The sequence below is a fragment of the Neophocaena asiaeorientalis genome, unplaced genomic scaffold, assembly GCF_003031525.2.
Source record: "Neophocaena asiaeorientalis asiaeorientalis breed wild unplaced genomic scaffold, Neophocaena_asiaeorientalis_V1.1 scaffold232, whole genome shotgun sequence".
Taxonomy (NCBI): domain Eukaryota; kingdom Metazoa; phylum Chordata; class Mammalia; order Artiodactyla; family Phocoenidae; genus Neophocaena; species Neophocaena asiaeorientalis.
Genome location: NW_020175672.1, coordinates 4797257 through 4807051, shown reverse-complemented (window position 1 = coordinate 4807051; position 9795 = coordinate 4797257). Strand labels below are relative to the sequence as shown.

Genomic DNA, 9795 nt, shown 5'->3' with positions numbered 1-9795 from the left:
CAAAAAAAAAAAAAAAAAAAAAAAAAAAGTTAACAAAAACCACATTTCTACGTATCATTATAGACGTTGTCACAAGGCCTGGAATAGGTATAATTTCTTAGTGCTAAAATTAAAATTGGTCTGTTCTCCTTCAGCCAGACGTTGGTGTGGGAACAGCATAATGCCTTGCTTAACAGTATGAGGTGCCCACCAGGCTAATTTATGGGATTTGGAATGTTAAGGCCAATCAAGTGATCTAATTGTTTCAACACTGCTAAAGGGTTTACAGTAATCTTCAAGATCAGGGCTGTGCTAGTCTGAACTTCCCCTTTCCCACCTCCGCCCCTGCTTCCTTCTCTCCCTCCAAGCAGTTGCATACTATTGTGTTTGCCAGATTGAAGTTATGTAGGAAACGGTTCAAGTGGGAGCCTGGGTTCAAGTCCTAGGGTAAGATTACATGTGAACATTCGTGGGGGGATCTTTCTGTAATTACCCTTTGTGCATTTTATAAAACCACTGCTGGCTTGGGAATGACTGACAGCCTTGACTCACGGGAGGTCAGCAAGGAAGGGTGTGTGTTTATAAGGTTTGGGTGGAATTGCTCAGGGAGAGCCCCCTGGGGAACATGGTACCACTTTGCCAGTCTTCTGTCTACTGGAACACCTTCATTAGGCCTTCAGAGCTGCTCACTGACATTGACATGGGTGACATATTAAAAATCCAGCTTAACCAATGTGTTGTGAAATGAACTTGGACAACAAGAAGGTATACAGCTCCCCAGATCTGATTATTCAAAGCCCTGTAGATACATAGAGGGCAGTGTGATAGATGAGGGATGCCAAGCCCTATATGACGATCACTTACACAGAGCAGGCATCTGTGTCCCAGGAATACTGTACTGTTCGGTTAGATAAAAAGAGAAGCAAGAACATATGCAGTTTATCTTTTTTTCCCCAGTGCATCCAAGTTGCTAATTTTTATAGTTATCGAAAAGAAAATATCAGCTTTCTAGTGGGCAGGAAGATTTGTGCTTGAGTTAAGAAAAAAAGAACTGAGAGGGAAGACAGGGTTTTATCTGCGCCTTTATGGTGGGGTTAATGTTTTCCAAACCACTGACAAGTTACTGTGCAAAATCTGCAGGTGTGAGCGTTGGGGGTTACTGTCCTGGCTTTACAGACTGCCATGGAGAGCACTTAAAAGTTGTCTGCCGGGCAAGTAATCAGCTAGGGATTGGATTTCGTGGAGTGAGGGATCCTGTGATTAAGAAGGGAAATGGGACAAGACAGAGAAATCAGCTGGAGAGGTGTAAGGAAGGAGCAGGACAGGTGACAGCCATGCCAGGTAGACTATGACAGTCACCGGTTCCCTTTAGGATTAGAATCTACTGGATAAAGGACAGGGCGGAGATCCTGGGAGGTCGCCACCACCTTCTGTGTGCCAGCCTAGATTTGGTTGGTGCTACTAGGAAAATAGTACTCTTGGTCCGGTCAGGGTGAGTTGCCTGGACCTCAGAGTTGGGTTTTTTGTTTCCTGGTGGTAGGGATGGGAGGCTCCCTTTCTCCTCTATAACCTAATCCCCTTTTCTTATTCCACCTTATCTCTCTGTGAGCCTCAGTTTCCTCATCTGGAAAATAATATAATAGCTCTGGGGAAAATTAAATCAGCCACTGCCTGGTATAGAAGAGGCATTCACTTAACACCCATTTCCCTTTCTCTTCCTTTCAGAGGAAAAACCTACAGGGTTTTTTTTTTTTTTTTTTTTTTTTTTTGCGGTACGCGGGCCTCTCACTGTTGTGGCCTCTCCTGTTGCGGAGCACAGGCTCAGCGGCCATGGCTTACGGGCCCAGCCGCTCTGTGGCATGTGGGATCTTCCCAGACTGGGGCACGAACCCGTGTCCCCTGCATCAGCAGGCGGACTCTCAACCACTGCGCCACCAGGGAAGCCCACCTATAGGGTTTTTTAATGGCATGGCATCTGGGGTCACTAGCAAAGGATGTCAGAACACACAGTTCCTCTGCTCGGGCTCAGCGCTCAAGGGAGCCCTTCAGCTGGGCACCTTGGCTGCCATGGAAGGAGGGGTGGTGGCCACAGAATGCCAGCTTTTCACTCCCACCTCCCAGGGCCACTGAATGGGCCCCTCACTTGCCTTCACAAGGAGGGTGTGAGGACCCGCTAATTAGCACACACACAATGTTTGGCAAAGCCGAGCCCAGATAAGGGCATGAGACAGCCGTCATTTTATCTAGGTGACAACACAAGACCACCCATTTTCCAGAAGACAATTAAACCTGTTTCTCGGATCATAAATGTTGACAATTACAGTCACCAGAAAGATTTGGTACAGTTTATTCTTAGACCCGGGTTTAGGCACTGCTTTTGAGCTGTGCTCTCCTCCTTCTCTCCCGGGGAGTGGCAGTAGGGGAGAGGTGGTGTTGTGTAGCTCAGACAAACGGCAATTTGGGGTGTGCTTGTGTGTGCGTGTGTGTGTGAGAGAGAGAGAGAGAGAGAGAGAGAGAGAGAGATTTTCCACACTAAAGCCAGTGTTCCCAACCCCCCATCCTCTGGGAGGGGGGCTGGTCTTCTTAATAACCCTCCCCCATAGAACTCAGAAGATGTAGACTGGAGAATTTGCTTCACTTCCCTCCCTCCAGTTAGAGGGCTGCTTGACTCAAATATCTCCATCTTGGCAATTTCCTGCACACAGTTTCCATTAAATGACAAGCTTGGATGACTGCTTCAAACATCCTGCCTCGAAGAACTTCATTTAAAAAAGCATAAAAACTTTGCCTGGACTGAAAACTCTGTAGGCGACAAGGGAAAGGGGATAATGATTTTAGTTTACAGCTTCAGATATGGTGAGAGCTTGTTCGTTCTCCTTTGTTGCTCTTTGATGTTAGTTGGAAAGCGGGTGTGAGCTGTTTTGCGCACCAGGCCGAGTCCACACGGGAAGCGGGGGATCTGGGGGTGGGATTGATGGGTGAACTGTGGCACGTGAAAGAAATTGTGCCCTGACTGACTGAATTCTGTGCCAGGTTCGTTCAGAAAAGTCATTTCCTTCAATCACTCAGATCAAAAAGCAATTATCTTTGGAACGCCCACCCTCCCATTCATAAAAGCACAGACTTTGCTTTCACACAGCAGCTTACCTTGGCTTCTCCCTTTCATGAGTATACTGACTTCTCCCTTTATACCTAAAATGGCTGTGTTGGCAGAAGAGGTGAAAAAACAGTATGCCCTAGGCCGGCAGCAAATTAAAACAACCCCAGAAAAATACAGGTCTGCATCCTCCATTGATCGATGAGCACTTGTTTTTGCGACTGGCTTGATATTAGCTAGAGAACATGCGTTTAAAAAAATCCACCAAGCAAATGCTTTGGAATTTGATTCCCGTCTAAGAGGAAACCTTCACTGAAAGACTAACTGTACATTTCGAATGTGGTTTAAAACCCACCGTCTGGGGCTTCCCTGGTGGCGCAGTGGTTGGGAGTCCACCTGCCGATGCAGGGGACACGGATTCGTGCCCCGGTCCGGGAAGATCCCACATGCCGTGGAGCGGCTGGGCCCATGAGCCATGGCCACTGAGCCTGTGCGTCCGGAGCCTGTGCTCCGCAACGGGAGAGGCCACAGCAGTGAGAGGCCCGTGTACCGCAAAAAACAAAACAAAACAAAACAAACCCACCGTCTGTCCAGGAGGGATGACACATCAGTGGAAATCTAAGATCTTGTCTTCAAAATGAGGTAGGTTCTGACACTTCCACCCCCTCCCCAGGTTGAGGTCTCCTTCACCTTTAATCAGTTAGTCACAACTGCCTGGTGTTGAAAGGTGCTCCTGTCCTCATGCCCTAACGGGAAATAAGCAAATTTCTAAACTCCTAACCTGAGCTAAGGCTGATGACCAGACTCTTCGTTTCCCCAGCTTGGGACCCAAGGAGTGGTAAATTCAAGCTGCGAGTTAGCCAGCAAACATTGCTATAGTCGTAGCTATTATAAAGTAGTGTAATATTTCTCCATTGGCTGGTAAATCACTGTGCTGTGAGCCCCTTGGGTATCCCTCCCTTGCCCTCCTCTGGGACTGCCTGGACCACCCCCCAGGATGTAGCAGCCAAATGGCTAACACCTGGTGTAGCTGGGCCTTCAGGGCAACTGGCTTGGTTCTTGGAACCCCTTGTCCTCCCAGTTGTGAACGAATTTGAATAGCACCCCTGCCTTGCGTTCTTCATGTTGAAAATGACTGATCATACATCTACCTTCAAGATCTCATGAAAACTCTTAAATTTTAGGGTGACGTCAATAGTCCTTTGCTTCTTGGGTAGAGAAAGAGCCGCTAATTAGACATTACTCGTAGGAATTTGTCTCAGTTGATACACTTAGCTTCTTTCCTCTTGTTCAGCTGGGGTTTGATCCCTAGGGATGCAGGCATTTATTCAACAATTTAGACCAGTTAATTAAAACCTCATGGCCTCTGTAAATACAATTCTTCCTCTGCAGTACCAGAACACTCGGTATGCATACATGGTAGGAGAATTAGAAAAAGCACAAAAGTATAGAAAAAAATGGAGGTGGACCATCCCTTTATATTGCTGGGGGCCTTCCAAGTGGAGGCAAACTGTGAAGCATGAGGAAGGCCCCAGAGTGGCAGTGACCTTGGACTTGTTACCTCAGCCCAACTCTGGCCAAACTCTCGCAGCACTTGGAGCTGGAGGTCAAGTCTTTTCAGGGGCTTTCCTCGCTGAATTCTCCTCATGGAAAGCATAGGGTCTGCTGGCTGCACAGATGACTCTGTTTCCTCAGGACCATGCTCTACAGTGCTGAGGCTTGCTGCTCTGTTTGTGTATGTTTGCATATTTGAATAAATATATAGTGTGTAGGACAAGCTATTCTAAGCCTTGAGAACATTTTTAAACATTAAAAGTTAAGAGACTTTGAAGTTAAGTAAGTAAATAATAACAATAAGGGAGTGTTTATGGTATTTGGGGGATATATATGCTTCCAATGTCACATGAATAGGAGGGAATATTAGAGGCAGAGCAAAACTTGGTCCTAAATGAGCTTGGTTCGTTGCTGGTCCACCAGCCAAACCAAAGGGCAAGGCTGTTAGAACAATTAGGCACAGTGTTTTTAAGCTTGGGAAGTTTAGAAATTCTTTCAAAGAAAATTTTTCAAAGAAAAAAAAATCCTCTGGAGTCCCAGTATTAATCTAGAATAGTGTTATTTATATATGTAAAACAAAAAGGAGACATTAACTCCTGCTTAAAGCTCTTATACAATTCTAAAAAGAAACTGATAAATTAAGTAAAAATAAAAGTAAATGTAAAGAAAATTTAAATTCACACCATTAGTTCATACTGACAGAGGAGATTTTGCTGAGCACATAATGCCTCTCACCATGGAATATGGCGTTGTCCACTATAATACACGTTCTTTTGAGTTCAGTGTTTCTCTACCACTGTGAGCTTTTGGGAGTGACTCAATTCTCCCACTCCTTTTCTCCATTCACACTCTTAAAAATCCACCACCATATAGCATATTGTGATAGCATTTGGACTTCACTAAATGTGAACACAACATTTATGTACCCAGTCTCCTTTTTTTTCCCCTCTTAGCTCTGAAGTTCAAGTAGTATTGGTTACTGTGTGGCTATAAATACACAGGCAAACACAAACCTTGAAATCATAAGGCATTTTTTGGTAATAAGTGAAATAGTGACTAACATTTATAAAGTCCTTACTGTGTACCAGACACTGCTCCAAGTGCTTTCTATGTTTCAATCCATGTAACCCTTACTGCTACCCTATGAAGTAGCCTTATTGTACAGCCAGTAAAGGCAAAGTCGGGATGTAAACACAGGCAGTCTGCTTAACCACTACGTTCTACAGCCTCTCAAAGGTAACCATAACCCACAATATGCTTATATTAATTTTTCATGAAATATTATAAAAATGCAACACAAAAGTTTCTCCCAGAGAGCTCTAGGACCTCTAAGAAATCATCTGTGAGCCCCAGTTTAAGAAACAGTCATTTAATTATCTACTCTCGAGCTCTTTACTATTTCTAGACATCATTACAATATAATGCTCTTTAATTCTTTAAAGTATAAAAATATGTCCTGATTCTATCCATGATTACCTTGGTTAACCATCAAGGCTACAGCGCTGCATTAATTAATTAGTATAAAAGCCCTGCTAGTAATAGAGGTGATAAAAGGAGTGACATGTAGACACATTAAAATGTACTTATCTACATAGTCCTAACAAGGGTGAGATATTATAGATAAGCATGGGTCTAGTCTCATTGCCTTTTTTAAAAAGTTGATTGATTGATTGATTGATTTTTGGCTGCATTGGGTCTTCGTTGTGGTGCGCAGGCTTTCTCTAGTTGCGGCGAGCGGGGGCTCCTCTTCGTTGCGGTGCGTGGGCTTCTTATTGCTGTGGTTTCTCTTGTTGCAGAGCATGGGTTCTAGGCGCACAGGCTTCAGTAGTTGCAGCACGTGGGCTCAGTTGTTGTGGCTCACGGGCTCGGTATTTGTGGCACAGAGGCTTAGTTGCTCCACGGCATGTGGGATCTTTCCACATCAGGGATCAAACCCATGTCCCCTGCATTGGCAGGCGGATTCTTTTTTTTTTTTTTTTGCGGTATGCGGGCCTCTCACTGTTGTGGCCTCTCCCGCTGCGGAGCACAGGCTCCGGACGCGCAGGCTCAGCGGCCATGGCTCACGGGCCTAACCGCTCTGTGGCATGTGGGATCTTCCCAGACCGGGGCCCGAACCCACGTTCCCTGCATCGGCAGGCGGACTCTCAACCACTGCACCACCAGGGAAGCCCAGCAGGCGGATTCTTAACCACTGTGCCACCAGGGAAGTCCCAGTCTCATTGCCTTTGATAGGAATGGTGATGAGGGCGAGTGCTCTGGGATGAGTGGTACTAAACTCTGAGAGATACCATGACAGGGGTAGTTGGCTGAAATCTTGAAAGGGAAAGCTGGGAGCAGAAATCCACCCACACCAACTCTGCTCTGGGGGTGGCAGCTGGCAGAAAATTCTGGAGACAGTGATCCGAAGTTGTAATTAATCTGGACATTAATGGAAGATTTTAAGAAACCTGGGAGTAGCAGAGTGGGAAGGTTAAAGAAACAGGCGTAGAAGATCACCTTAGCCTTTTGTCCTTGGTTTATATTTGTAACCTAAATACTGCATCCAGGTGGGTATTAGTTCAAGTTTATTTCTCACTTGTCTGTGTCTTCAACAGGTTCATCTGTGTCATTGCTGTCTGCTGCCTTAGATCATGAATGAAGACAAACTGAGGAGTATGTTGAACCTATTCCACCCATCACAATACCATCAAAAGACACACTAAAGCACTTTTGAATGATGAATCAGACTTATTTATTGACCACCTACTATGTGCAAAGCCCTCTGCTAGCTGTGAATGGATGAAAGCATGAGTTACCTAAGGTTCCTGCTGTCAAGTAAGTTCCCAGAGCAAGATAATAAATGGCGCATGTAAACAGAGCAGGTTGTAAGGCCAGCCGTTCATAGCATGGTGGCTGGGCTCTTGGGTTGTAGACTGGAACCACTTGCACTGTCAGCTCTAACCACTGGCTGGGTGTCTTTGGGCAAGCTGACCAACCTCATTTTTCTCATCTGTAAATGGAGATGATGGTAATCATAGTACCCATATCACAGGGCTGTTGTGACGACTCGAGATGACGCCTGTACAATGCTTAATACGTTTGCTGTGCCCACCCTAGTTTATCAAACGGGAACCTGCAGTCTCTGAGGCTCTGCTAACGATGACCACCTCTGCGCAAGGGTGTGGTTTGGATTTGGTCCGAGTCACCACAGCATGACCTTGTATTGCAAGGGGAGGAGAGGCGCTTGGGACAGGCAGCATTGGTTTGGTGGTGCCTGGGGGGGTCAGTGTCTGTGTCTACCACTGCCCTCTACTGGAGACAGTGAGCACAACAGATGTCTAAGGAACACCCAACCTACCTTGGTATTCTCTTGTTCCAACACCCTGTGTTTATAAAGAAAAGTCTCCTTTGTTGAGAGCTTTACAGCCCATCTGAGCTAATTTTTCCTTCTTTCAGATACTTAAGAGCGAGAGCAAATTCTATTGTCTGCCAGCCTCAGCTCCTCACTTGCTTTTAACTAATGTGGAGTCTGGGCAGGTATTGATTTTTCTGCTTTTCTCTGACTGCACTCATCAGTCATTTTATATTACTGGAGAGTCCATTAGCAATAAAAAATAAAGGATGGGAGTTACAAAGCCATTAGAGAAACTTACTCTCTGTACCTTTGAGGTGAGGGAAACAATTAAAAGCACGTCATCTTATAAACATTCTAATAGAATTATTAGAAAAGTGAATAAACCCAGGATGTGATTCTCAAGGGATGAAATGAAATCCTCCTTAGAAGTCAACTGGAAGGGAGTGCCCCGACGTTCCGCAATGTTGTAGTAGGCATGGAGCTCAAATGCTGTACGTGGGTGAGATGAAAAGAAGATCAGCTACTAGAATAGAGGAGCATTACACAACAGAGATTCAGCCGTAGGCTCACGCATGAATGAATTTCAGAGCTATGATGGCAGAGCTAAGAGGAGAGAAAGGAGGAGATGAAATGGAAAGGGAAGAGGTGACTTTGAAATTTAGTAAGTTGGGGAAACAAAGCCATGTCTCCACTCTTGTCCAATTGTACAAGATGGTTACTGAAATTCACTGAATTCTCCACTGGGAGCTGAGAGGGGGTGAACAAAGCAGGGACAGACTCTGTGGATTTTGATGCTTGTTGACTGGAGAATGTAAGAAGATGCATCCCTCGGGGGGTGTGCACCATTGTGTGTAAGTGACCGGCAGCATTCTGGGCACATGTCGGTCCTCAAAGTATGTGAATTCCCTTGCTCCTCCCTGTAAGCTGGAGAGTGTGTAGAATCGATAGTGAATATTATGAATATAGTGAATATCAGGCTGCATTTAACTTAATTTCCTTTTATTTTCATGGCTTCCAAGAGTAAACAGTTTTCACACTAAGGGTTATTTGGACATTTATTCTCTCTAGATGAGCATTAAGGATATATTCAGTTGTCTGACCCTCTTTGGTCCAGAAAGCAATAAACACTTCCACAAAACCCTGCTATAGGTGGCAAAATTTATGTTTTGTTTTCTCATCCTTACACAGGCAGGCATTATATGAGGTTTTTTTTTTTTTTTTTTTTTTTTTTTTGCAGTACGCGGGGCTCTCACTGTTGTGGCCTCTCCCGTTGCGGAGCACAGGCTCCGGACGCGCAGGCTCAGCGGCCATGGCTCACGGGCCCAGCCGCTCCGCGGCATGTGGGATCCTCCCGGACCGGGACACGAACCCGTGTCCCCTGCATCGGCAGGCGGACTCTCAACCACTGCGCCACCAGGGAAGCCCTATATGAGGTTTTTCTACCTATCGTAAAGTTGCTCTGTAGTATGTTTTTCTTTTCCCTTCCTGATTGTAATTTATTGTCTATAAAGAGTATGACAAAAATACTGGGAATAATTTTAAAAATTCACAATTCTACTTCTCTAACATTTGAAGTATTTATATTTTCCATGCACTTTCCAACTTTACCCTTATGCATATTTACTTTTTACATAGAATCTTGCGTTTTGTTTTTTCACTTGATGCTATTTTATATACATTTTAATGTGGTGTCATGGCAGTCATAATTATAATATTTAATGGTTGCAAAATATTCCGTTAAGTTTATGGCTCATAATTTTCCGAGTCAATTCTCTATCAGAGGCATGAAAGGTTTTTTGCTATCTGGTTTGTTTTACCATTATAAGTAATA

The 9795-nt window shown here is 44.8% G+C and overlaps 1 long non-coding RNA gene across 1 annotated transcript; it reads left to right on the top strand.

Moving 5' to 3' along the window:
- Positions 1-385: 385 nt before the first annotated feature.
- Positions 386-9253, top strand: LOC112390731 (uncharacterized). The gene is made up of 3 exons (XR_003001325.1): positions 386-426; positions 7225-7444; positions 9202-9253. It is a non-coding gene; the product is annotated as an uncharacterized LOC112390731 (long non-coding RNA).
- Positions 9254-9795: the final 542 nt, after the last annotated feature.